This window comes from Myiozetetes cayanensis, unplaced genomic scaffold, assembly GCF_022539395.1.
Source record: "Myiozetetes cayanensis isolate MyiCay16 unplaced genomic scaffold, myiCay2020 scf5-8, whole genome shotgun sequence".
Lineage (NCBI taxonomy): Eukaryota > Metazoa > Chordata > Aves > Passeriformes > Tyrannidae > Myiozetetes > Myiozetetes cayanensis.
This window is the reverse complement of record NW_026087742.1, coordinates 61,196,197-61,223,698: the sequence shown is the minus strand read 5'-3', so window position 1 is coordinate 61,223,698 and position 27,502 is coordinate 61,196,197. Positions and strand designations below refer to the sequence as shown.

Sequence of the window (27,502 nt, the reverse complement as noted above, 5' to 3'; positions counted from 1 at the left end):
GCCTCTGTTTTCTAATCCTTGTCTGTACTGTCATCCTCATGCTCAGTAAACAAATCTGGCAAAGAAGGTGCTTTTTTAATGGCCTCAAAATTATGCAAAGTCCTGCTTGTAACTACATTAATTAAAAACTTGTAGGCACCATAAATTACATTCTCAGTCACATCTCCAATCATTTTCTAGCATATTGCTATTATTACTGCTATTATTATTACTGCAAATTACTGTAAGTATCAGAAGAGGCTTCAGAGTCATTTTACCCACCTAAAGCCAAATTTTTGAACTGTACAATGACAAACACTATGTTTTATCATGGTATTCCTTCTATTGCAATCCAAAGAATTTACATTATCTAAAGGACATTTAGTATAGCTAATAAAATATGTAGGTAGCTACTCCATAGAAAAAAATAACTTGTATTTAATATTTCTGCTATAACAGGGTGTGATTTTCAAAACTTTTGCTGATTTTATGGATCTATATCTTTTAGTTGTCTTTTTTTAAACTCCTTATATTAATATCAATACAAAGCACTCCTTCCACCAGCATTTTCCTTTATCTGCAAATAAAAATCCAAAAACTCCTGCCATATTATTTATGAACACAGGATGTTTGCTTTTATTCAGATGCTCTTTTTAAGTTAGCATTCCTATATTGAACAAGTACCATAAGTCTTTATTTTTACAGGAATGTTTATCTCTATTCATAACTATTATTCCATGGATGTAAGAAGCATGGTACTTTGATCTTCTGAAGGCACATTTACCATAAAGAACTTTAAATGCTGTCTCTGAATTGTAAAGTTTCTTCTTTTCCTTACTGGAAGTCCTAAAATAGCAGATCCATCCAGTGTTTAGAAGTATATATATTCTTGAGTATATGGGATCATGCTCAAGGCAATATTTTAGGCAAATGAATGTAAACATACTCAAGAACAAAGGTACCAGTATTGAACCAAAAGAGTTAGGAGAGTCCAGTGTAGAAAGGAATCAGAAACTTAGTTTAAGAGAAGGAACCAAAACAAAAGAGAAGGGGAGAAGACAGAGAACTCAAGAGAAGGATATAAATCAAGAAAATATCACCATAGGGAGAAAGAAAATAATTTCATCTTTTACAAAGGCACACTTTACCAGTACCCAACTTTGTAAAACTCCCCCACTTTCTGCAAGTGAGACATGTAGGAATCAATTGTTAAAATAAAGACTAATGCTGTATTTTATTAAATCTATATGTCTTTAATATGGATTTTATACTCTTCACATTGATTTTACATTTCTACAAACATCTTTAAATCACAATTACATTAGGAAACCAGCACATTTTATATGATGGCAGAAGAACAATATTTTTTGACTCTTCAAAACCATTAAAAATTAATGAGTGCCATATTCTTCTTTTTCTATGTCTTCACTACAGTACTATCAGTCCCAGAAAATACTGGTATCAGCATCAAAGGAAGGGCCAGCAATCTTTCACGTCAGAAGTTAGGACAATACTTTCAACATGGATTGTCAGAGAGGTAGCAAGTGAAAAGCTTCAGAAGGCATGGTAGCTAAAAGGAGTCAGGAAAAGAAAAAAAAAACAGGGAAAGATAAGATAATAAGATCAAAAAGGACAGGAAAAACAAAATACACAGAAAATGGCAACCGTAACAATTGTGTTTATTCATATTAGAAACAGCACAAGAACACCGACAGAAAAGATGAGGAATAAGGCAGCCAGTCTTAAAGAGATCCAGAGAAAAGACCTAGTACAGTATGAAATGCTCAGTTATTCCTCAATTAAGGTGACTGCCCACTCACTTAACTTTAGTTTGAGCTAGTCAGTTCAGAGCAGGATTCCTGGGAAGTCAGTAGACTGAAATGGGCACCTCCAGAGGGCGATTCATCCCATCCTAAGGTCTGAATATTGGACCCTGAATCACATAGTTGAAATGTAATTAATTTTGTGAAGTTCACTAGGTATTTACAAACCTAGCAACATATCTTCAAGCTGAATACTTACGGCAACAGCATCTGGATCAAAATGAGATACAGCACATTTTCAACTTCCTTTAATCCTGAACAAGGAAAATTTACAAGTGACTTTCATCCACACAGACCATGTAATAGGTTTGTGCTGCATAATATTTTGCTACTGAACACTACTTGTGTGCATTACACTGTGCATAAAAATGAAGACTGACCCTAACAAAATAAAGGAAGTTTGTTTTTCTGTTAGAACTAATTAAGTACTTCTTGGGCTTTATGTTTATCCACTGCAAATAAAAATTAAAGCTTGATATCACTGGGATTCTATATTTGCAGGACAACATTCACAACATAGCAGTAAGGGTTGAGTATAAAATACAGCATGAATTCTCTTATTTAGAACTTCTAGAAGTTTTATGAATGAACATGAATAGTACAGTTATGTCAGTTTTTCAGTATTCAGATCTTCACTGGGTGCCCTTAAAAACTGCTTCCCAGTGACACAGACGTGGCACAGGAACAGGAAACCTATTGCACAGCAATTCATAGAACAGTTCTTATGTAGACCTATCTCTATCAGCAGAAATTAATATACTACATTCCAAAAAGTAGATGTTACCATTCAAAAATTAATTGTGAGCTGGCACCATAAGGCCTCTCCTTGCTCCACCCATTTTCCACTCTCTGACTCCAGTCAGCAATGGGGCAGTTTTAGAGGGGATGTACATTTACTGCTGTACATCTGCTCAGACCTCAGTTACACTAAAGTGTTGTTCAGGTGGACAGTTAAGGTATTTTATGCATAACCCTGAGTGAATGTAAGAAAATGGGAGGTTCTTATCTTTGTAGTTAAAAAATAAACAGGTTTTTGCATGGTAAATCATGAAGACCAGTTATAGTCACTGTGTGAATAATAGTTAATTGCTCAGTTAAAAATACAACATTTCCCCAAACATTTATTCTACTATAATACCATATATACTCAGAGGAATAATGCAGTAACTAACCACATAAATGAACAAATTACAGAATTAAACCTTTTTTGGTAATTTCCTAATTTATTTTATTTTATTACAGCTTATGGATGAAATCCACATACTGATGTCTAACCTGTAACAAATGCCAATGTAAGTAATCCATTGTTCTACAACTTCATTTGATTATGAATGGATTAACTTTGCCTAGTTCTGCTGAACAATGATTAATTAGCACTTTCTATTTTCAGTTTCAGCATTATTACAATTAGGTTTTACATACAAATTTTGCCATTCCTAACTGTTATTGCCTGTCTGCCTGCACTCTTTCCCAAATGCTAGAATAGAATTAACTGAAATACATACTAAAAAATGGCTTTGATTTTGTCATGTCTAATAATGGCGTTTTTAAGAGCTAACCTGGGAACATAGAACATTGAAGCAGTCATCATTTTTCAGTAGAATAATGCATTTTGTGATTCTGGTTGGCCCTGAAAGTCAATTTAAAACCTTTCTTAGAAGAGACCATGTTAAAATAAAAATGCACAGTGACTAGAAGTACAACTCAGCACAGCAGTTAGTCAGAACACTGAAGTCTTACTCTGGTTTTTCCATGCAAGCACAAAGCATAACATATCTGAGCACTAAATACAAAATATTAGTGCAAACACTTACCTGACTCCTCCCTTTTACCCTATTATTTCTACTATGCTCATTAAGTTTTTCTAATCTTTCCTTCTGTAAGGGAAAATAATTTCCCCCTCTCCATTTCAGTTTCTTCCTTTGCTTTTTCCTGCTCACCTGCACAATTTCTGAAATTTCAAATTTTAAAATGGCTATGAATCCAATCCTGGGGTGAAATACCAAGTTCTGAAAGGTTTTAGCATGGCTGAAGATCAGTGGCTTAAATTTTGAGTGTTTGTGTTCTCTCATTTCCAACAAATACATAAAATCATCAGAATAAAGTTTAGCAATGAAAATCTATTTAGATAACTGTAGTTGTAGAATGAAATCATCATTCTGTGAAGAGCTCTGCTCATACAGCAAAACATAATGATGATCTTTATTGATTTGAACTATATCATTATCTCTGATACCTTATTTTTATGCTTGGTTGTTAAGAAAAGTGCACGTCCACTTCTCTCCTTTAGTAGCCATTCTAAATGATGCACTGCATGTTTCAATGAATGAAATTATTTATGCCTTTAAACACTTTATAACCACCCTATTATATTTAAAAGGAGATAAAAATAGCTAGTGTTAAGACTAGCATATTGTACACAAATGTAAATATTTTCTCTCCTGTAACAATTCCTAAACAACATTTATTACCTGCATCCACTACATATATTTTTAGATCTCAGTTCCTCTAAACACAAAATCCATCGTTAGAATATTTTTTCAAGTTGCTTAAAAGCCATAATATCAAATGCTGTTTCGCAGATAGTATCAACATTTGATGTTTCACTGACATGGTAACAGGAAGTCAGCTCAGTGTAAGCTACTTTGTAGAAGATAGTGCCAGAACTTCAAGGTGTTACCTCTCAGGAATCATGAACTCCTGCAGTCTTTAAAGATAAAATGACACATGACAAGCAACGAGAGTAATGCCAATTTTTTGGGACCAACACTGACTAACTAAAAGAATGATCTCTATATGCATATAGAAATCTGCCCAAGAAAGAAACACCGGAATAGTCTTCTATTAAAATAATGTACCCTCTAACAAAAAGAAAAAAAAGTATGCTTTATTTTACTATTGTTACGGTCATCTTGGTACATAATCTATTCGTTTGGTCACATGCTGAAAGGACAATTAATTTCTGAATTTGAAACTTGAGCAGAAATCATGCATCTTATTAGCTAAGTTTAGTCATAGACATAAATATGCAATCATAATCAATATTAAAAGCAAAACTGTTAAATAAAAGCTTAAAACTGACTAAAATATCTGTGACCAAAAAACCCTACTGCATTTAAAAAAAAGCCTTGCATTTAAGGGAATGCTCTAGGACATTGCTTTCAATATTTTTGCTGACTCTTTAGTCTTCACGAACAACTTTCTAGGAATCAGCAAAGTAATAATTAAGAAAAGTAACCATACTGTTTGTAAGCTTCAACCTATCTCCAGTAAGTGCAATAATCCATTGAAATTAGTTATTTATTTTCAGGAAGGTCATAGATCACTGAAAAATGTAAATCAAATGGACCAGGGTTTAGAAACCTGAGATTTTTTTTCTGCTGTCTAGTAAAACAAACATCTAAAAGTCATAACTCACCATGTGGAAAAAACCCCCATCACATTCTTATGAGTGTTACATGAAGCAGACAAAAGGAACAAATTAATTAATGTATGATCAGCAGATTTCAAATGATGGGACACGTCCCAGTTGAAGAAGGTGCAAACTGTATGTTGGAAAGTAGAAGCATTATTATTTTTGTACCCAGCACTTCCACAGCATCTCACTTGGATCCCTTTGTATTCACTGGTGAGGCCACACCACTAATATTGTGTTTGAGGCTCCTTGCTACAAGACAAACATTGAGGTGTTGGAGCTCTAGAGAAGGGCAATGAAGCTGGTGAAGGGTCTGAAGCACAAATCTGATGAGGAGTGGCTGAGGAAATTGGGATTGTTTAGCCTGGAGGAGGCTCAGGGGAGCCCTTATCACTCTCTACAACTACCTGAAAGGAGGTTGTAGCCAGGTGTCTCTTCTCCCAGGTGACAAGCAACAGGATGAGAGGAAATTGCCTCAAGTTGTGCTAGGGGAGGTTTAGATTTGATATTAGGAAAAATTTCCTTACTGAAAGAGTTGTCCAGCACTAGAACAGGCTGCCTGGGGAATTTAAAAGATGTGTAGACATGGCTCTTAGAGAGATGGTTTAGTGGTAGACTTTGTGCTGTTAGGTTTATAGTTAACTTGATGATCTAAAGGGCCTTTTCCAACCTAAACGATTCTATGATTCTGTTCTAAGATTCGTCTGTCTGTTTGCATCTGCAGTGTGGAACCCCATACACAGGAGGCAGAAGTATAGCAGGACAGAAGAGAAGCTTTAGATAAGAGAGATTCATAGGACCATTTGTACCTTTGCGTGTAATGTTCCTGGAGCAAGCAGAAAAGTAGGTTTTCCATTCAAAAGGGTCATGTGCAGGAACTGGAAAAGAAAGTGAAGTTCCAGAAGACATGGGGAAGGGTGTAGCTAGGGCAGGTGTGGAATGAGCAAGAGTCAGTTAGAGAGCTGTAGCCACGTTTAGTAGTAAAGTGACTTCCAACTGATCCCAGTATATTTATCCAACTGTGATCCTTCCACCTCTTGGAAAAATGCCTTTTCTGATACCTATTCCAAATTCTTCATTCACATACACTCATCCCCAGACCTACCTATGTACCCCATCACTGCTTCTGTACCCATACGCCTTGTCTAGTCTCATGAATCCCTCTCTCTTGTCACTCACAGATGACAGCAGGAAACCACTATTTTCTACACTATAACAGAAGTCACTCTCTCCTCCCTTACGTGTTCCTTTCTGGTACAAGACAAAAATTCCCCTCTCCTAGTAGCTCAAGCCTGAGCAAAAACAACTTCAGAATCATGTAAGTTAGCAACAGTTATTTAGCAAGATAATACAAAACATGCACAAATCCCCTCATTTTCCATATATGTATCAATACATGAGTAAGAAACACACTATAATAATTTTAGATAAAACAAATTATTTCTTCAAGATAAACATATTTATACCATTTGAATACAGCTTATAATTTGGTGTGTCTAAAATTTGACACTACCATAATTCCTAACATAAATATGCACAGTATGTTGGAAAAGTTAACATCTCTACAAATTACTTATGGATGTGCTTGTATGACGCTCAGGACAATAGGAAGTAAGGTATGTCAAGGGCAATTAAATACAAATATTTTATGACGCTGGAAAATTTTCAATAGCAGAAAAAAAGTAGTAAGAGACATGATACGAAGACAAAAAGCTTTTTACAATGTAAGATTACCATTCAGGGTAATTAGAAGAAGTTGGTCAAATACAAGACATGCTAATACTCATACGGAAAGTTTATGTCTGTTAATAATGACAGAATAGAAAATTTTAAAATCTGTTTTTCTGCATTGAGAAACCAAATATTAATCCAAAGATGAAGCTATATTCTAATCTAGTGGAGTGGACAAGTTTAATCTTTGTCTGATGAGGATCCAAGACTTGCAAAATTATACTCACTTCTCAGGAAACTAAATCTACTAGTCAGTAGTAGACAGGAAACGTCAGGCTAGTGAAGAATTTTAAGGGATACTCAGGAACAACACAAAGATTAAGAACTCCACAGTTCTGTTACTAGGGAATGTGTGATGGGGCCAGAAGGATTAATGCTACCAGACTGCTCTTCTTGGCTCCTTTCTGGGAACCTCTTGCTGTTGTTTCTGGTGGAGAGGCATGCAACCAGTCTAAAGCTGAGAAAGCAGGGCATGCTCTCTAATTTTTCATACACCCCAGTACAGCAGTTCCCACCTTCTTTGGAACAACAGATCGTTATCAGTCCTTAGCATTTTTCAAAAACTACCACACACCCACCTCATCAAACTTTTAATTGGAAACCCTATTTAAAGCACTGTTAACTATGGGTTATCCAAACAGGTGTTCAACTCACCACAAACTTGGAGTCTAGGAGGGGTTTGCAGACAACAGCTTGGAAACCATTCCAGCTGTTCCAAAGGTACAATGATGTCTTCTACTCCATCCCTCTGGACCTTCTGCTTGCTGCTTGAAACACTTCTGCTTCTTTATCTGATTTCCCACGGGACTAATTTTAGGGCCTGCTACTGCTTTTAATTTGTGAAGTAGCAGCAAACTGGTATTTTCCATTGCCCATAGGTTTGTAAAAAGAAGTAAAACTGATCTGCCCATCTGTAATATTGCTACTGCCAGATAAAGGAACAGACAGACAATAAAAAACATCTATGGATTTAAGATAATGAGACTTATTTAGAGATTTACTTATTTAGAGATAAGCTATAATTCTGCACAGGTTAGATTTTTACCACAACTGGTTCGCGACAAGTGGAGCTTTCAAGACCAGGAAACTGCTGGGTTTTGTGCACTTGAAAACATGTATCCACAAAACTATGGCAGATAAAACTCTTATGCAGCCTTTTGTCATCTTAAAGACCACCTAAATGAAACAACACAGTCACCAAAGGCCTTTTGTTTTTCTCTTATGAGAAACTAGGAGTTACAGTTCCCTGTTAAAAAGAGATTTATAGTCCCCCTTCCATATATTCATGGTTTTAGAGACCTTTTTCACATTACCTACTCCTCAGTCAACATTCTTCCAAACTGAGGAATCCTGATCCATTTATTGTCCCTGCAGCAGAGTTATTCCATACCTCTTAGTCATTCTTTTCTGTATCATATACAGTTCTCATCAGTGCTCAAACCTGACCAGCACGTCATTTGAAACCTCTGTTTCAAATACTATTTTGTCACTTTTTGCTAGCATCAATTTTATACAGAATGATTTTAGAAAATTATCTGGAGCTGCTAAAATGCAAACCCCATTAAGGTGGTTTGAGAGCCCTGGCATCTCACGGCAGCAAGATACTGCCGATCAGCAAGAGTGATATTCCAACACCGTGGCAGGCAGGACTCCAGGTTCAAAACCTGTACTTTAGCCTCATTGAGGCTGTGAAACCCTAAGAAACAGAGAGAAAGAATCTTCTCTTCAATTTGCAGCTCCTGCTGTTAGAAAGAGCAGCTACAAGTCCCTGCCTTCCTGAGTGGCAGAACTGGTCACAGCCTGCTGAGCTCACAGTTTACGGTGTGATGGCTGCTGTAATCCAACAGCCACTGCCTCTCTCTGATGATAGATATGACTGAACAGTGGGGTCAGCAATATCTGGCCACTCTGACAGCCAAGGCTCCTGGATCACCACAGGTCCTGCTGTGAGATCCTTCTGCAGCTCTTCAGGGTCAACAATAGGTCTCACTCCAACTGTGAATATTTTCCTTTTATCACCTGCAATCTATATCACTTTTTCAGACTGTTTAGGAACAGGTGGACCAGAAAAACTGCCAGTACAAACCTTTGTGAGGTGGCAGTGTGAAAACTGCTCATTAGTCACTATACTGTTCCTTATCTTCTAACACTTTACTAATCCACAAAGAATTTTAAGTGACTCTACACTTCATTTTGTTAACAGTCTTTGGTTACAGAACTTCTTAAAAAACTTTCTCAGTCTTTCCTGTGAATCTGTTGATTCCTTCAAATAACTTGCAAAGCTCTAAGACAAAAGTACTTCTGGAAAAGCCAAGACAATGATCACCTGTTACACCTATCCACATTCTTATTAATGGTATTCTTTATCACATTTACCGGCATTTTGTCTGTCATGGTAGCCAGATTTTTTAGTTCCATTAGTTCATGACCATCTCTAGAGCCCTTTTTAAAACTAGGATCAAATTCATTATTTTCCATTCCTCTGTTATCAAGGCTAATTTAAGTGACAGATTACAAAACACAATGCATGGCTCACCAATTTAATTTCTGAATTTTTCTAGGACTACTGAATGAACATGTTATTTGGCAATTTATTAATGTTTATTCAATCAATTTGATAAAAAATCTTTTATTGCTATTTCAAATATGAACTATTTCTTATAAAAAATTATTTCTATGTGGGGATGTCCCTAATCTCCATCATAAATCTTGCCAGTGCAATGAGTTCAGTTGTTTCTTTCTCTGATGGCTTTGTCTTCAATATTCTCCTTAACAACAATTATCTCTTAAACTTACCTCCTTACTAGCAAAATTTACACCTGAAAAAAATAGGGTTTGGCTTTTAGAATTTTAGCCCATTGCATTTCAAAATCTTTTTGTTCTGCCTTACAATAGGTCTACATTTAACTTGCCAGAATTGTGCTCTTTTCTGCTTTGCTTGCTTGGATTTTAACTTTTTTAAAAAGCTCTCATAATTTCTAGTATTTTCCTTTATTGTTGAATTGTGTAAGATAATTCTCATTCAACTGGGTTGGACTCAGAAAACAGAGCCCCTGTGAATTTTTTAATATTTATTTAAACTGTATCTTCATTAGTATGCAACTCTTTTTCACACAACACTGGGCCTTTTTTTTCATTTTATTTTAATCTTTTCTCTCCTACAAGTGTGATAAACTTGAATATGATATCTCACTACTGAATGGTTCTTCTATTTGTTGTATGCTGATCTTGACCAAACCAAGGGCTGTCCTCCTCTTCTGGATTCTCTACTTCATTTGCCCAAAAAGTAGTTCTTGATGATACCTAAATACACAGCCTGTGCAAGATGGCGCAATGTAGTAGAATGTAAAGTTTATCCAGACTATACTTATATTACCAAGGACTCTTGCTACAATCAAGCTTTCAGGTTGTACAGCCTCTCCAGTCTCCCACAGTATTTCACAGAAACTGTCTCCATCCCATAAACTTATTAAACCCTTATTAAACTTCTCCTATTCAGCTACAGAACCACTTGTAATTACATTTTTTTGTTTATTCTGATAAAATTATTCGACTATAATTTCTTTGGTACATACAGTACCATTTGTCTGCATAGTCTAATCTACCATCTCTGTATCAGCCAGGCACTAAATATCTCATCATCTCTCTATGACCTATACACTGACATTTCATTGTCCCTTTGAAAGAAAGTAAAGGGTTACATGCAGACTCTCTTACACAAAGAGGGTGACATACCTGGGGAATTTCTAATGGAATTCATCCTTAACACTCTTCTGAAGAATCATTACCCTCAGGACACAATGGAAACAGAGCACTGTGAGATAGCAATGTGCCAAGATACCAAATAAAAACTAGTCTAAGTTCCTTCTCAACAGAAATCAAACAGTATTTGAAAAAAAGACTGATAAATGGCACAGTTGTGGTTATTCAAGATTTCTGCACCAAGAGATGCAGAAGGTGTGTCAGGAAGGGAATGAACTAAGGATGCTATGGAAGTACAAAAAGTCCTTTAACCTTCTGCACACACTGCAGAACTTTGTGATATTTGCATTTACTTCCTTATATGAGAAGGGAGAATCTGTTCTTACAGCTATGGAGAAAAGAAGAGAAGAGAGGGATGCTTTCAGGATATAATGTCAGTAGCTACTGACTTGAGTTTGACAGCTGAGAAGGCCTCTGGGGCTAGCATTTTTTCTGTTGGCTGCAACTCACTTCTTTCCCTTTTGTGAGGCCCCTAGTTGGAGAACCTTCTTTCTGCATTAAATATGACGTGACAGTAGGCACAACAGAATCCAACAGCTATACTACAGCATCCAGCAGGTATTCATTATTATTTATCTGTATTACCATAAATCTTGGAAGGCCTCACCCTGGACCACTTCACATTATGCTGGACCATGAATAAACACAAAACAAAATATAGATGTGCCTAAATTCTACGTAAAGAGACAACAGAGAAATTATGGCAGAGTACAAATGCAGTGACACAGTACTACTGTGATATGTGTTGGCATTAATATACCTGCAATATATCTGTTGTCTAGTGAGATTGTTTTAAGGTTCACAATACATAAAACTTTTAAGAAGAAATTTAAAGGAAGACAGTGAACACTTCTGTTTATGAAGAAGTCAACCAATACACGAGAGGCAGCCGAGGAGAAAATATCCAGTGTGGTCTGAAAATGTAATGACTGAATGATGGAAGCTGGCATCCTATGTTGATCAAAACCAGAGTCAAACTCTTGATACTGAAGGAGAGGTATCAGGTAGAAGTAGTCTTGATGGGCCTTGAAAATAAAGACACATATCTTATCTTTATTGCTTTAAACTGAAGGAGGAAAACGAAAATACCAAAGGAGTAAGTTTGGAAAACTATATTTACAGTAGCGTAGCACTCAGACTAGCTAACAAACATGGCAAGGCTGCAATTTGTCAAGGCAAAAGTAAGAGATTTTCCAAGAAAGACATGATCCATGAAAAACCTGGCTGAAAAAATAAAATTATCTGATGGAGAAGAATGACCATCCTTAAAGAATTGGAAGAAGATTCCCAAATGCAGATTTACAGATTTACTAGATTTGATGACAAAACAAATGATAGCATGACAGTGTCTTTCATAGAGGATGCAGAGAGGTTTTCTGAGGGCATCAACCTAAATATGAAAAAAACTACTAACAGAAGACCAATAGTTCTAACTGAAAAAAAAGAACTGAGAGCACTGCTGAGGAAAATTTCCATACATTACATCTTATTAGGACTGGAAAACAAGAGGTATATGAAACACAAAACATTGTTTTTCCCATAAATACTGTGAAATGAGAAAATTCTTTCCTATCGCATTTATTACTAACTTATTACAGATATCTATGCTGCCATGTTTTGACTTTCAAGGGTTGAAGAAAAACAATGTTCATGAAGTTAGAATATGAGGAGGGCCTCATTCGACACAAAGACATGCTACAATCCAGTTTGAAGACAGGACAGTGATGATACAAGCCAAACAGCATTAGAGAAAAAGATCTCACAAACTTACAAGTAAAATGCTTAATGTTCAGGCACATTCCTTTGCTCTTTCTTCTCAGTGCACAGAAGGAAACTTACTCTTTGCTGTAGTACAGCATTTCAGCTCTTGAGGTATTCTCAAGCCCACGCAATGTGTAGCTGTGCAGCAAATGCCCACTCCCTACATTCCGAAACATCATCTCCTTCTCTTGTTATCTGATTTCTTGCTTTTTTCCTGGTTTCAGTCTTTTACAGCATTACAGCATATGTTAAACCAAAGAAGCAATCAGATCAGGTGCTCAACAACAGAGGTTAACAGCACGGAGTAGTTGAGAGCTGGTACAGCTCCTCCTGTAGCAGGAGACAATTCAGAGTTCCTTTTCTTCCAAGCATTTGTAGCAGCACTACTGCAGGCAGAACAGAGCTGTGCCTCAACACTATCTCCCTCAAAGTACTGGGAAGCTGCCATTATGGGAAGGAGAAGCAGTCACACTCAGGTGATCTGCCTATCAGTGGTGATGAGTGAAAAATATCAGATACAGATGAAACATCCAGAGGACTCCTCATACCTCACTCACTGGCATGTCACTTTCCTTCCTTTTCTCCTCTGGAACTAGATCTGTTCTGAAGCACTTCTTTTGGTCTAGAGCACAGCTAAAGAGCTGTGTTTAGGTTGGTTTGGGGTTTTTTTGCAATCACCTAATCTCCCTCTGCTTTTCTTTCTTTTACTCAGTTTAATGCAAGTAAGAATATATGGCAAATAGGATCAAAAGGTAAAATCAGTAAACCAATAGCTCTAAACATTTTTTTTTAAATTATGCCAATCAAGACTTTTTTTTTTTGCAAAATGAAACATCCAATGTTCTCAAATCAGAATTTTATTGCATATCGAGAAATCTGCATTTCATTTTATATTGCAAAATCTCAAAAGAATCACTATCAAAATTTTTAAACTAGAACTCCGAAAATTCCCCTTCTGTAATGAACATAAAATTGTGGTTTGAGTGCTGTAGAAGATGATGCATTTCAAAATCATTAAGTTCTGTGTTTGAACAAGAAATTACAGCTTCTGCTTAGCACTAATTTTATTTAGCAACCCAGTGTCCTCTGTTCTTAGTTGTAACTGTCACCTTGAATCCCCAGTTTATACAGGTAATTCACAACTAGTCAATGCATCTTCTTCAAAACTTCAAAGCCCTTATTCTTCCCTCCAACAGAAAAGGAAATAAAAACCAAAACAAAAAACTTGTAGAAAAGCAGTTACCAAACGTTTTAAACTTAAATCTATCATATATTCAGTGCAATGAAAAATACCAATAGCTATGCATTTAATTCTCCTTTCAGGTGTATTTTTGCCATTCAATTTCTGGGTTTTTTTGTTTTCTTTGGGGTTTTGTTTTTGTTTTCTTTTTTTAATTGGAGTCTTTAGTCTGCTTCTGATCCAAGTCTGATTTCTTCTTTGGTCATGCTCGTTCTTCAAATTACTTTCCTTTCATTCTGCTCTTGTGCCAAGCAATAAAAGTAAGCCGGTCCTCCTTAAACCTTCGCTCATCAATTACTATCTGTGTCCTTGCTCCATGAGAAAGAATCCCTAATTGTCCTTACACACAACTCCTCTAGATGTTTACAGCCCCTTGATAATTATTCACAAATTCAGTAACATTTCCAGTTTTTCCATTTTTATGACACTAAGACAATTGAAAACATTCTTAAATTTGAATACCAGAAAGCAAATACAACATCATAAAAAAGGACATAATTTACAATACTCCTTTTGTTATACAGGGAAACCCCTACATATAGTTTTTGCTCATTTGTATATAAAAATAGGAGTCAAAGCAATGACTGTACCCATAGCTACAGGAAAAGAACTTCCTCCTTAATCCAAGCATAGATATTTATAGTTATTTTTGGGTGAATCCACTGATATATGATATGGGTAATATGTAGTTCCTGCCTAAAACTTAGCTGATCAGCATGTATGATCAAATTCACTCATAATGCCAGCTCAGTTAAATTTAACCAAGTTACACTGACAGGAGTATAAGTGTATATTTATTAAAATGTCAATGTTCAACCCAACAAGACAATTATCTCAGTAAATAAGTTTGCAATATTTACACAACTATTAGTGATATAAAAGGTTGTATAGAGCTATACATTTCAGAATGTTTATGGGTGAAAACACAGAGCAAGTCAGAGACACACTATTCTGAAAATAAAGAAAATAAACATATTAAAACTCTTTACCTAATTGCAGTATAGAAGGACTTGAGGTTTCCATGTTGAGTTACCCAAGAATAATGAAATCCTTAACGAGTATACTTTATACATTTTCTAAAATGAACTGAAGTAATTTGACATCAGTCAAACCTCTTGATTCACTTTTTATCATCATAAGATTGTCAACATCAGTAAAGACTAACTATTGAAAAAGTCAATCATTTCAATGTACTTACAGCTGAATTTTCTCATGTGACCAACTATCCACAAAGCCTCAGTGCCATTAAGAAGTTTTGAGGAATATAGTATTTGGTACTGCCAAAAAAACATAATTAAAAGAATGCATGTAAATTATAATCATTTTATAATTAGAAATGTTTTATGATTACTTCATGTCTAAAATACATACATTATCCCAAAAGGCAGGGTCCAGCACAGTCAATGATACACTGACAGAATTCACAGTTAGAAGTCACAGTGGGGTCCTGATCTTGCAACTGAACTTTCACAAAAAGAACCCCGCACTACTGCAGAATCTCCTGAATTTCAATAGGGCCCTACCCACACATAATCAATTACAGTCTGCCTATGTGGGAGTAACAACAGCGAGAACAGGACCTGTTCCTCCACACACCTGCAAAAATACCAAGATTAAAAAAAAATAAAATTAGTAATGTGCAGCAAACCCTATCGATAGCCTGTTTTATCACAGCATTTAACACATAATAAAGGAGTTCCATACATCTCTAAGTTGCATATTATTTATAGGAATTTTCAGCTCATTCTTCAAAGAATGTTGGCTTAAAATTGCTTATGGATTTTACATGTAGTGGCAGCACATTATGGGAGCTTTTACTGATACACACTTGAAATATAAATTTTTAATTATTATTTTCTAAAACTTAATCATCTTAGTTTCTTTGGTCTATTACGCAAGTCATTTTTTAGTGCTTAAGCCTTCTTAAAATCTGTCCCACAACACCCATTTTAGGGACATAGGATAGGTCTGTGAATTTATTGAGGTGTGCATAATTGTGAGAGTATCTGACCACACAGAGAAGCATCCAAGACCAAAGTCTTTGAAAATACATAATGAAAAGCAGTTTAGTGTTAGTCATTTTTAGACTAAAAAGGAGTAACTTTTTGAAACAAAAAACCTCATGAAAATCAGTAATAATTAATTGTTTGCTAGGTTTAAGCACTTAGCAAACAGTGTTTAAAACATAGGAAGCACCCAACATAATGTTAAACAAGAATATACCACCATTTTGCTGCTCATACGAAACTTAACATTCATGATTTGGCCCTACTCTTCTTATTAAAAACACATCCATATTGATGTTTAAAAGGAAAACACTTTAAGTTACAATGTTTTTATATATTATAAACCATTTAAAAGCAGATTAGCCCTAGGTTCCATTAAATAATATTTAACTGGTGACACTGCAAGACTACTGGTAATAAGGGTTATAAGAATGACCAATAGATCCTAGAAACATGCAGAAAACATTTCTTCATTCCTTTTAATACAGATAGCATTTGGGAAACAATGATGTTAAAAAAAAAAAAAATCTAGGACCAAATGAAAAGATTTGAGAATCTAACAGAAGAACCAAAATTTTCATAAAACAGAATGCAGGTTTGGTTTGGGGTTTTTTGGGGTTTTTTTGGTGATGATGAGTTGGTCTCCTCTCGGCTTTGATTTCATGAAAAAAACAACAGTAAAATTAGCAGAAAAAGGAAAAGAGTATCACAGGTTTTTGTTCCTTGCTGCTAGGTTGAAAACTGGGCAGGAGGACAAACAAAAAGTTGAAATTTCGGGATGGTTACCTTACAATAATGAGTGTTCCTTCTCATGTTATTACTGCTTTTAAATTTTACATTTCATATGCATGACTCTTAGGCTTCTGTTACTCTGAGAAATTCAATTGTTTCTAGAGAATACACTACAGCACTAAGTTCTGTTTAAAAAGTGTAATATCTTGACCCCTGTCTAACATTGCACAGAAAGTTTAAAAGTATCAGACATGTGCCAAATTAGTGCGCCTACACAGTGAGTGAAGCAGTACCTCTGGCAAGTGTAATCCCATTTCTCACTGACTGAGATGAATGGACAGACTAGACCTTTCAGGACAATTGTGACAAAATCATGCAGCTACAGATTTAGCATTTCCCAATTTGCAATGCAATGTGGTAACCTGATGCAGCTTGATCCCAATTTCTATCCCTGTATCTAGCTCCACATCTTTCTTCACAATGGAAGTTAATTGGAATACAATGCGTATTTTCTGCACTGTTTCAAGAGTGTAGGTTGTAGGATGGGTCAGGGACAGATAGCAGCAGTCTAAATTACAGTCAGTTTCTGGAGAGAGCTGAAAACAGTTTTACAATTTTGACGGCCTAAGAGTAGCTCAGAGGTAACATCCAAACAGTCAAAGAAATGAAATACTGGAATTGTCTAAACAGTTCCCTTCTCCGACATGGACAGGAAAAACATGTTTCTAGTCCAGGTATAGAAACTAGCATAGAATGGAATGATTCTCAAGTGGTTTGGGAGACTAGAAGGCCCTGGCAAACCCAAGTTTTTTTCATGACTAGCAGAACTAATGAAGTCTAGTTACCTATCAGCATGCTTGTAGGTGCCACCAACATACTTCTTCAGTAACCCTGGCCTGAACCTAGCCTGGCTGTTTTCACATTCCCTTCTTAACAGATTTCTTCAGATTACAGCTTCTGACATTTAGGAGAACAAGAGGCAGCTCACAATGTGGCTAGGTCTGAACTACACATGTGTTGACTGGCAGACCAACCAAGCATGCCGACCTGCAAGTCAACAAGTTGAACAGAACAGAAAATCTCTGAGTCCGTGCTGCAGCTTTTTCTACCCTGGGGGCACTAATTTGAGTCCCTTCTCTACTCACAGCTGCTAAGTTTCATTCAAATTGCAGAAACTTGACTTTGTGACCTCTAACTCTATATCAAATAGAACTGAAATTAAGCAGTGAGATTCAAAAATTATTAGGAGATAATGTGATCCTATATATCTTGTTTTATTCAGAAACTAGGCATGAAAACACTGTAGCATAATCACTGGGAAAATAACTAATGATTCTTATGTCACTTACTGTTTTCATTGAGGAGTTACACCACAGTCAGCTATAACAAAACACAGATTTTTATGTGGTGATAGCATAAATGAATCCAGAGAATGTAGAGACTGTTTCAATAAAACTGGCTTTGTTTCACCACAGCGAACAGGGCCCTAAATACAGGTTGCTTCATAAAAGTGAAAATTTAATAGAAATACAATTTTTATTTTTTTTTAACTTACCAGGAGTATAACTGACTGCCCTTCACAGAGATCTCTGCTTCTCTTCCAACTCCATGCTGTCTTTCCTAAGGCTTAAGAAAAGTTCAGTGATACATATTTCAATAAAGCAGTGACATAAAGTCTAATTCAGTGTACCTGGACTATTCAGTCTATTCAGTATATCTGGGCTTTTGTAGAGTTTCTGGTTGGTGTGGTTTGTGTGGGCTTGCTTTGTTTTGGTTTAGTTTTTGGTTTTTTTAAATAAATATAGTGATTTTTAAAGCATCACCTTGAAATTCTGATCTCACTGCTTGGATGCAGATACTGGCGTTCCAAATTAAGGAATAATTTTTAATAAGCAAATCCCAGTTCCCTTCTCTATACATGGCATCCACAGTGCTCTGCTTACCCTTTCTATTGATACAGCACTAAATTTTGACTTGTATGTTTCTCACCAAAAAGACATACTTGAAATCAGAAGGTTTCATTTGTAGCTGGATTCCAGGAACTGATGAAAGAAGGAAAGAAAATGAAAAAGTATAATGACCCTCCTAAAACTCCAGTAAAAAGAAGAGAGGCAAAGAATAATCAGTGTGGAAAAGTTAATAGAAAACTGGACATTAGAGGAAAGGTTAGTAGGACTGAATGGGTATAAGAACAGTCAGGGAAGTGAAAGTGATTCAACCAAAAGTGAATGGAATAAAAGAAACAAAATTATAATCTTAGCAGAGTAATGAAAATGAGCTTTTCAAAACTGTTTTGAGATTGGCCCATCTCTTCTTCTACTGCAGTAAAAGAACCACATCAATTCAAAAAATGCTTTAGGAAAACCTTAAAGCCACTTACCTTGAACCATTTAACTTTAAGCATTTGGAGTATCTAAACTCTGCTCAGCTAAACAACTAAAGTGCTTAAATTTGAAAACAAATGTAATGATATTGTAATCATTGACTGTGTCAGTCCTATTGAGCATACATTCAAACCTGAGCCCCAACTCCTTACCCAAATAACATGCAGACTCACCCTTTGGCACTAGTCTGGATTCAGCCTACTGGTTACCAGACAGGCAAAGTCAAGTACAAGATGTAAAAGACTACTGTAGATTCAGATTTATCTCTCAAAAGCCATACTCATGCAAGTATTTAAACTTAATATAAGATTAATTGTTTGATGCAGCAGAATGTAAACAGTTAAGTGCTTAAAGTTAATTCAAGAATCAGCCCCCTAAAAGAAAACTACAGAAAATGTGGCTGAGAAAGAACAAAGAAATGGATTGTTGAATCTGTATTAAAAATAAATGACCTCTGGGTTACATCTCAATGCACTGTGCCTGAAAACTGCTGCTACTTTCTGGCTTAAGTATTAAACCTTGTTTTTAAAACATGTAATGGTAAAGAACCCCATCAAAGGTTAAATTAGTTCAGTAGTTGATAACAGTACTGAAGTAATTCTTAACACAGAGTGTAGTTCAGATATTGGTATAAAGGGTTCACCACTTCTCCTGACTATTTAAACACACTGGCATTTCCAAGCTCAGTTTGGTAAACAGCTGGAACAGGGTTAATAACCCATATTCTAACAGGAAAAACTGGAAATCATAAGCCACTAACAGGGTTCTGTCCCTTTTACTTCTTACTCTACAATAGTTACTAAAGGGAAACAGATATTGAGCCATTTGTTGAAATACCATAAAAGGCCTGGGGCTTCTCTCAGCATCTTCTGTGAAGTTCTGATCACTGTAATCTGTCTCCTGAACTGCATTGTGTGCACTCGTATTTTAAACTGTCACCTATCTAAATTATCACAAAGCCCAAATCAACGCTCAACAACTATATTCTCACATGCAAGCCCCTGCTACTACTATTCCATCCTTTATCTGTAGCTGGAAAAAAAAAGGAAACTCCCTGTTTTTATTATATATGTTTAATAAATCCATACATATAAAAATCATTACTTAATGATTATTAAGAAGAAGATTAAAGATGTGATAAGGCAGTAAATTAGAGAGAGAATGAGTTCCTCTGTGGATTCAGTTACCTTTTCTTAAAATGGCTAAATAAAATAATGTTTTGTTCTCAGAAGAATTATGAGCACTACCAAAATTTTATAGATGTTGTGAAGCTCAGAGTTCAAAATTTCCCAGAAACTGGGAAACTAGAGAAGCAAATGAACAACTTTCATCAAGTTGTCTTATAAGAAATAAATTGAACAGCAAAAGAGCAACCAAATTAGTACTAGCATTTTCAGATCCTTCACTCCTCCCTTCATTTCAGTAGCATTTCATTTATATGCAGGCATACATATCTGCAGAGTTTAAGCTTCAGTCTTTCAAACAGCTTCATATATCTAAACTTCACTCTTCTAAGTAGTGCTGCTGATAAAACTACTCATGTGAACAGAGTCAAGCACCTGCACAGGACTAAGGTTAAAGAAAGTAATAAAGAAATGAGCTAATGAATGCAGGGTATCACTAACAATTATTTCTGAAAAGGCAAGGACAGCAAGGAAGAAAGCAAAGCTTGAAAAATTAACAGCTGAAATATGAGGGGTGGAGGAGAAATTAGGTTATGGTCCCAGAAATTACCCTACAAAAATTTAACTTCAATACCTTTAAAATAACAGAATCAATGCTAAGCAGAAAAAAATAATAGAGCATCCCTAACTTAACAGTCATGACAACCACGCTATTTTCTCACCATTTGATGAGTCCTCTTCAGTTCAAGGCTGAAGTTCATGGGTACTGTGGAGAAGATCACTTGGCAACTGCTCTGCTGTAATTAATCCATGAATAAAGAATAGGCTTCAGTTTTCACAGATACACTTTTCATAACCATTAAATCCAGAAAAATACTAAAACATTTCGAAGTTACAGTTAGGCCATTTTAGCAAAATTTTGCCACAGAACCTAAGTTTAATACCAAATCCTTCCTTAAATCCTCAAGGACATCTCTGTTATTATGAGTCAGGCCTACAGGTAAGTTGGAGTCAATATTAAAAGATGTGAACAAAATATAGTAAATTCAACCTTTTGACAACTACATCATAAGTTTTTATGCAACATTCAGCACTTTAGTGGCTGAAAAAAAAAAGCTAAATGGAAAGTGAGCTATTGAAAAATCAGGAGGTAAAAAAACAAAAAAAACCCCAATTTTATTTTCGATCTGCAAGTTCACAGGAAGTCTAATAAGCTATATGCAGGTTCTAAGCCAGCACATACTTCTTGCAGTCCTTACAGTCTATAGAAGCATCCCTAGATCAGGTCTATTCTGGCAAATTCAAAACTCTGTTTTCATTGTACAATGGTCAATTACGTCCACTTCAGTCCTTTCTAGATTACAAAGTCTACCACTGATAGCAGACTGAAATTGCAGTCCCAAATCCTTTATTTGTCAGGGCAAATCAGAAACTGAAGGACTACAGAAGGAAGTAGAACACTCACAGATGAAAGAGGATGTCCAACTACAGTTAATAGGTTATTAAACTGAAACTTTAAACTTCAAGTGATACAAAATTTACAGAGGAGGCCTGAAGGGAGGCTTAGGTGAACCTATAACAGGTATCTAGAAGGCTGGATGAAAATCAGGGGCAAGGAAGGGCTCAACTTAGAAAAATAAATAGAAAAAAATTCAAACTCCCACTGGCTGTATGCCCACATACAATACAAACACAGAAATATACACCAAAATAATATGTAGGTGTGCAATTATTATAATTATGTGGGTGCATCTTAGTGCCCCCAAACTTATCTAACTTACCTAGGAACTGATCCAGATGAAATGGAATAATGTGCAAGAACCCAAGCAAGCCAAAGAATCTAGCTAAAAAGTTACATGGTAATGACACAATGCCAGTTTTCATTACAACAAATTCCTCTAATCCTCAGAGTTGTAAAATAAATCTTAGAAACACATAGCAAGGTAATTTGTAAAGCAATGCATGCCTGAGTCAGAAGACAGCCTGCAGCTTTCTAACCACTCCTAGCTGTGAGCTTCTGTTCTTTCAGCAGATAAGTACCTTGCTTTGGTTTTGCCGCCTCTCAGCTGGACTAGATAATTCAGTATATACAAGCACAAAGTCTGCTGCATATAGGAAACTCCAAGTACAGGAAGCTGTGGGGATGTCAACTCAGCAACATAGGTTATATTATAAGCTGCTCTCTCTAATGATTTTCTCTAGACTTTTTATTTACAAATTCAGGGTCTCAAGATCCTCCAGGGCCTAAATCCAGGATTCCTAAAGAAGGGCCTAGCCTACTGGGTCTCTAGACTGGATCCAGGTGTCAACAGTTTCCCTCATCCAACACAAGAGAACCTATGAAACGAATGGGAAAAAAAGCTCTCATTTCCAGAGACAAAACTTTCAAAGGGCTGGTGCAAGATTAAAGAATGAAAGTGCCTAGAAACTAAGGGCCATCAGAAACCTAACTGCACCTTGCCTGAAAAACAAAACATGTTATTTCAGCCTTGCCTCACTAACATAAAGACATTATGTTATGTATGTGGGAGAAAAGACAGATAAAATAAACTGAAAACATTCAACTGCACATGCTCCTTCCCCTGGCAACAAGAGAATAGCTAATATGACCAGCTAACGCTGGTCATGTCACTTATTATAGTATGAGGAGATTCTCTGACAATTTAATGGCACTCTCTGAGGAGAAGAACTGAAACATAGGACAGACACTACTAGGAGGTGTTCAGATAGGCCTGTAATGAAAACTGCATTAGGAAAGGAGTCCATTATAGAAACTGCAGCTTAACCTCATATTTGCTACCACAGCAGAGAAGACTCTAATAAGCCCAAGTGGTTTGGAATGGAAATTTGATCTAAAGAATTGACATCACTTTTGATGAGGCTCAAAATCCCTTTCTCTCCCTTCTGTCTTCAGCTGTGCTCCTGCTGTGACTTTTTGGCTTCAGTAGTCACTGAGGAAACAAACTGATCATCTTCTCCCAGATGCTACAGCCAGGAAATGAAAAACCCACCTCGTATTACATGGATTTTTACACTATAGCAATTGCTTTTCTCACTTGTTCTGATTTTCAGTTAAATATTTACCCATTCTGATCCTTAAATTATTGTAATTGTGCATTATTTAAGTTAAGAGATATGCACGGAAGACATAAACCAAGACTATTAAATTAGGTTTATGTTTTGGGCAGTCCTAAGTAATTCTGAGAACAATGATTATGTAATATCACTATTAGCTACTTAAATCCAAAATACAAAAGCATAATAATGAAGAGAACTACTCAGTGTGCTTACACATAATAATATACATTTCAGTCTGTATAGGATTGGGGCCTATGTGCACTAAGTATGGAATCTCAGAGCAAGAACTAGATATTAGAGGATGCAAAAATTTCAATTTCATTAAAAATCTTAACGAAATGACATCTGAAAGGACAATAGTGTGAGTCATATTAGAGAATACCATGTATCACAGAAACAGTGTATCATAGAATATTGACATACTATCTTCTACACCTTATTTCTATACTACGGTTGGAAAAATGGGTGAAAAATAATAGCTAGAATTATTTTAGGGCAAAACTATACCTCATCTAAGTAAAGAGAAGTGGTATCACCAGCATAATGATTTTTTTTTTTTTTTTACTGTTCTCACTGCTATTTCTAGTGCAAAGTTTTCTTTCACAAGAATATAACCTTCAGGAAAAAAAATTAAAAAAAATATTTCTTTTCAGCTGAAAGGCAAACTTTGAAAATTTTGCTCAGGGTAATTTTATTAAAAGAAGAGCAAAAATGTAAATACACTGCAAATCATTTGTATTTCCTCCTTATTAATTGAATGGCTTCACGAACTGAAGTTTTTTCATCTGGCTCATTTTCACTGAGAACCTGGTTTAAAATATTAGGAATCTGTTTCTTTAGCAACACCAAACTTCAAATCCGAGAAAAATATAATAACAAATGCCTAATATTAGTTATGTGATTACTTACATGTTGCCTTGCACTACTTTTGTCACTAAGGAGCTCCAAAATTATATACTTTCTGAGTAGCAGTAGTTTTCGTAGCCATGATGGTCTAAGTTCTTTGAGCCCAAAGGCTTGGCGTTTTCTACTGTGGCAGTTAGTTAAAAAAAAAAAAAAAAAAAAAAAAAAAGAGACATTACCTCTCCCTTTCAAAAACTTGTTCTGCTTATACTTTTGTCAGTGCAGCTCTAGCAGGGAGCAGTGGAATCATGAAAAGCATTAGGCCCTGAGCCTGCTAACGCTCGTCTGCCAGCAGTCAACCGAGTTCAAGATGACTCGCTCACAGACGTGAAGGGAAGATTTTGAAAGTCAGTGGGAGCAGAGCTCCCAGACGCTCATTATGTACTTTTGAAAAATCTTCCCCGAAGTCATGGGAACAACAGTTTGCAGGTCTCAGGCCTCTGCTTTCTTTTCCCTTTTTTAAAAAGCGCATGAGACTAAAAAAAAGCAAAACCACAAAACAGAACAAAACACTGAAGTCAGAAAGCCCGAGGAGCGGCTGGCAGGGATGCGCTGGATCTCCCTGCCGAGGCAGGGTCCGCGGAGCTCCCAGGGAAAGACTCTCAGCAGGCACAGGTCAAGTGCAGACAGCGAGTGGCTCGCGCGGCACCGCAGCCTGCCTTGCCCCCGCTGCTTTCGGCAGCTCCCTAACCTCCATCTCGGCTTCCCTATCCCTGAGCGGGGCTGGGACCACTAACCCGGCCACCAGGTACCTTACGCTCAGTCACAGCTCGGGCCGGAGGGGAGCGTGGGGGAGGATGCGGCGTGAAAATGAAAGTTCGCGTTTTCCCCGAGCGCTCCGTGCGCAGCCGAGGCGGGAGCGCTTGCCCGAGTTGAACCTCGCTCCGTCAAGTTCCTCCGAGAGAGCTTTCTTTTTTTTTTTTCTTGGTGTGGGTTTTTTTTTTTCTTTCCTTTTTGTGTTTTTTGGTTCTTGGTTGTTTTGTTTTGTTTTGCTTTGCTTAATTTCAAATGACCAGTGTAGGGCACTCGGGGCCCGCTGTGCCCTGCGATGCGCCCACACAGCCCCGCTCCGCCGTTCGGGGGCTGTTGGCCAGCCCTGGCTGGGGGCGGCCGGGGGGACTGCCCCGGGGCGCTGCCGCCGCGCAGCCGGTGCGGCGGCGGGAGGGGGATGGGGAGCGGCGGCTGCCAGGCGGGATCGGGATCGGGCCCGCGCGCTGCGGGCAAGCGCCGAGCGCTTCCAACCCTCCTCCGGCTGCAGCGGGGTGCGCGGCGATGGGGGAACACGGGGGGGACAAGGGGGGGGTCACGCTGCAACCTGAGCGCCGCGGGAGCCACGGGGGTCCTTGGAGGCGCAGGGGGGTAAGGGGGACAACGTGGGAGAGGCGCTGTTCATATTTTCCTCAGGTCCTCTTGGCGCATCCCCCTCCCCCGCCGGGCTTCCTTTCCCTACCTTCCCAAAACCCTTTCCCTACCTTCCCCAAACCCGCTGTCGTCTCCCCCACCCCGCTATCCACCACCCCCGTATCCCCACCGGCGCCTTTACCTTGACAAGTTCGCGGGGCCGGCGGAGGTCTCGCTCCCCCTCTCTCTCTCTCTCTCTCTCTCTCTCTCTCTCTCTCTCTCGCTCTCCCACACACATCTCTAACGCGCCACCTCTCCCCACGCGGGCCCAGGCTACGGGTGACATTTCTCTCTCCCTCTTTCTCCCTCCCTCCTTCCCTCTCCCCAACCCCCTTTCCCCATTAGCGGCGGTTGGGTTGGGAGCGCGCGCCGCGCGGGAGGGCGTGAGATGCGCGGCGGGCGGGCGGGCGGGCGGCGGGCGCGGGGGCGGGGAGGGGCGGCATTGACAGCGAGCGCCGTGTCCGTGCGGCGCTGCCGCCTCAGCCCCCGCGCGCGCCCCCCGTTCCCGGCATGCCCCGGGGCGGCGGGGCTGGCGCTAACGAATTTGAATGAAGAGCCCTCCGCTCTTTCGGCGCCATTTTCGAGTGATGCCCGATCGCATCGCTGCGGCCGCCGCCGCGGGGGAGGCGCGGGGCGCGGGGGCCGCCCGCCCGCCCCGACAAACTCGCCCCCCTCTACCCTGCGTTACCCCCCGCTTACACCCTCGCCGCCGCGCTTCGGAGCGGGTGCCGCCGCCGGCGGCACAGGCGGTAAGAGCCGGAGGAGCGGGCGCGGCTGGGGCAGAGGGAGCTGGGCGGGCGGGCGGGAGGAAGCGCGTCTTCGGAAAACGGGGGCAACCTGCGCCCCGCCGCCGGGAAAAGTCACCTCAGGAGCCCGGTGGGCAGCAGGCGGGAGGCTTCCGGAGTGGCGGCAGGTCCTGGGCGGATCTGTCACTCGCTTCCCTCAGCCCCAGCAGCGGGCGGGAGCGGCCGTCTCCTCGGGCAGGTAACCCCGCTCACCCCCGCGGGGCGGCACCGCGCCCGGGCGGGGATCCCGGCAGCTCCGCTCGCACCCGGCCCGGCCCGGAGACAGAGGCGCGGAGGCGGGCGGGGGGCCCGGGAGCCGCGGGACAGTCCGAGCTCCGGAGGGTGCCCCTGCCCCGCGCTCCCGGGACATGACAGGACAGGCTTCCCCTCATCTCCCCCCACCCCCGCTCCCCAGCACCCCTCCCCAGTGGATCCTTCCCTCCCGCCTTCTCCCCCCGCTTCTCCGCCGTGGAAATTTCGGGGCAGCGCTCGGGACACGGAGGCTTCTGCTTCCCTGCTCTGCAGCAGCAGCAGCCAGGATGACTTCCCCACTTACATGCACATCTCCTTTCTCGCCCGCCGCCCCCCCGCCTCCTTCTTCCTCTCTCCCCGTGTTTTCGTAAGCTGGATTAATGCCCCTTCGCTCTTTCTCTTCCCCGTCCCTTCTCTCCCCGCCACCCCCTCCCCCCCCCCAAAAAAAAATAAGAGGACAACCTTCGGGGTTTTTTTTCTCCGTTTGTTTCCTCTCCATGTTAGCAGATTAACTTCTCCGTTTAAGCGCTTTCTCCACCTCCCACTCAAGCGCTTAATTTCCCATGTCGCGATACGGAGCCGCCTTTTGCAGGAACCTGGGTGACGGTCGTGCTGCCACATGCTGTCACATTTATCGTCTCTGTCCCTTTGGGTATTAACGAAGGACCAAAGTGCTATTGCACAGGGCTATTTTCCCCCCTCTTAGCGTTAAAACGCGAGTTTCCTTCCTGCACTAGAGGGGGGAAACATAATCCGAGACCATGTGAATCGTGCCAGCTATTTCTAGGTGTTTTTCCTGTCCTCCCACACACCCCAAAAACGAGTAAATACCCTCCCCATAGATAGCCCAGCCTAATACTGTGATCAGAGCTGGCCATTCACCTCCTCTTCTCCGCCTACAAAATTCTCTGTCTCTGTCACCCGGGTCGCTATTTGTCATTGGCTTAGCTATTTTTTGGTGGCTGTTTCTATGTCATTTCTCGGTGGCCAGCAGCTCTCGATCTCTCGTAGCTGTATGAACGCGATCGTGCTTATTGTGATAGGCGCCGAGATCTCTCGCAGCCTGTGCGCTGGGCGATTCCCCCGCCGCGCACATACACACATAATATGTGACACGGTGCCTTTT

General features: G+C 39.2%; 2 long non-coding RNA genes across 15 annotated transcripts in view; one reads left to right on the top strand and one right to left on the bottom strand.

Annotated features, from left to right (window-relative positions):
• Positions 1-27,502, top strand: part of LOC126649363 (uncharacterized) — a 90,650-nt gene that overhangs the window by 23,901 nt on the left and 39,247 nt on the right. For 3 of the 4 annotated variants that reach the window (XR_007631025.1, XR_007631027.1, XR_007631026.1), the window contains one exon: positions 3,045-3,094. The exons of the other annotated variant lie outside the window; for it this stretch is intronic. This is a non-coding gene — a long non-coding RNA (uncharacterized LOC126649363). The remainder of the gene's footprint in view (positions 1-3,044; positions 3,095-27,502) is intronic. 4 annotated transcript variants of the gene reach the window in all.
• On the bottom strand, positions 608-27,281 carry LOC126649362 (uncharacterized). 11 transcript variants are annotated; one of them, XR_007631024.1, is made up of 7 exons: positions 25,482-25,643; positions 23,945-24,065; positions 20,680-20,754; positions 18,005-18,075; positions 14,910-15,307; positions 1,800-11,735; positions 608-1,549 (listed from the first exon to the last, which is right to left on the bottom strand). It is a non-coding gene; the product is annotated as an uncharacterized LOC126649362 (long non-coding RNA). The 11 variants fall into 11 exon arrangements; XR_007631023.1 differs by having other exon boundaries at positions 608-1,912; positions 2,002-11,735; XR_007631021.1 differs by having other exon boundaries at positions 608-2,056; positions 3,362-11,735.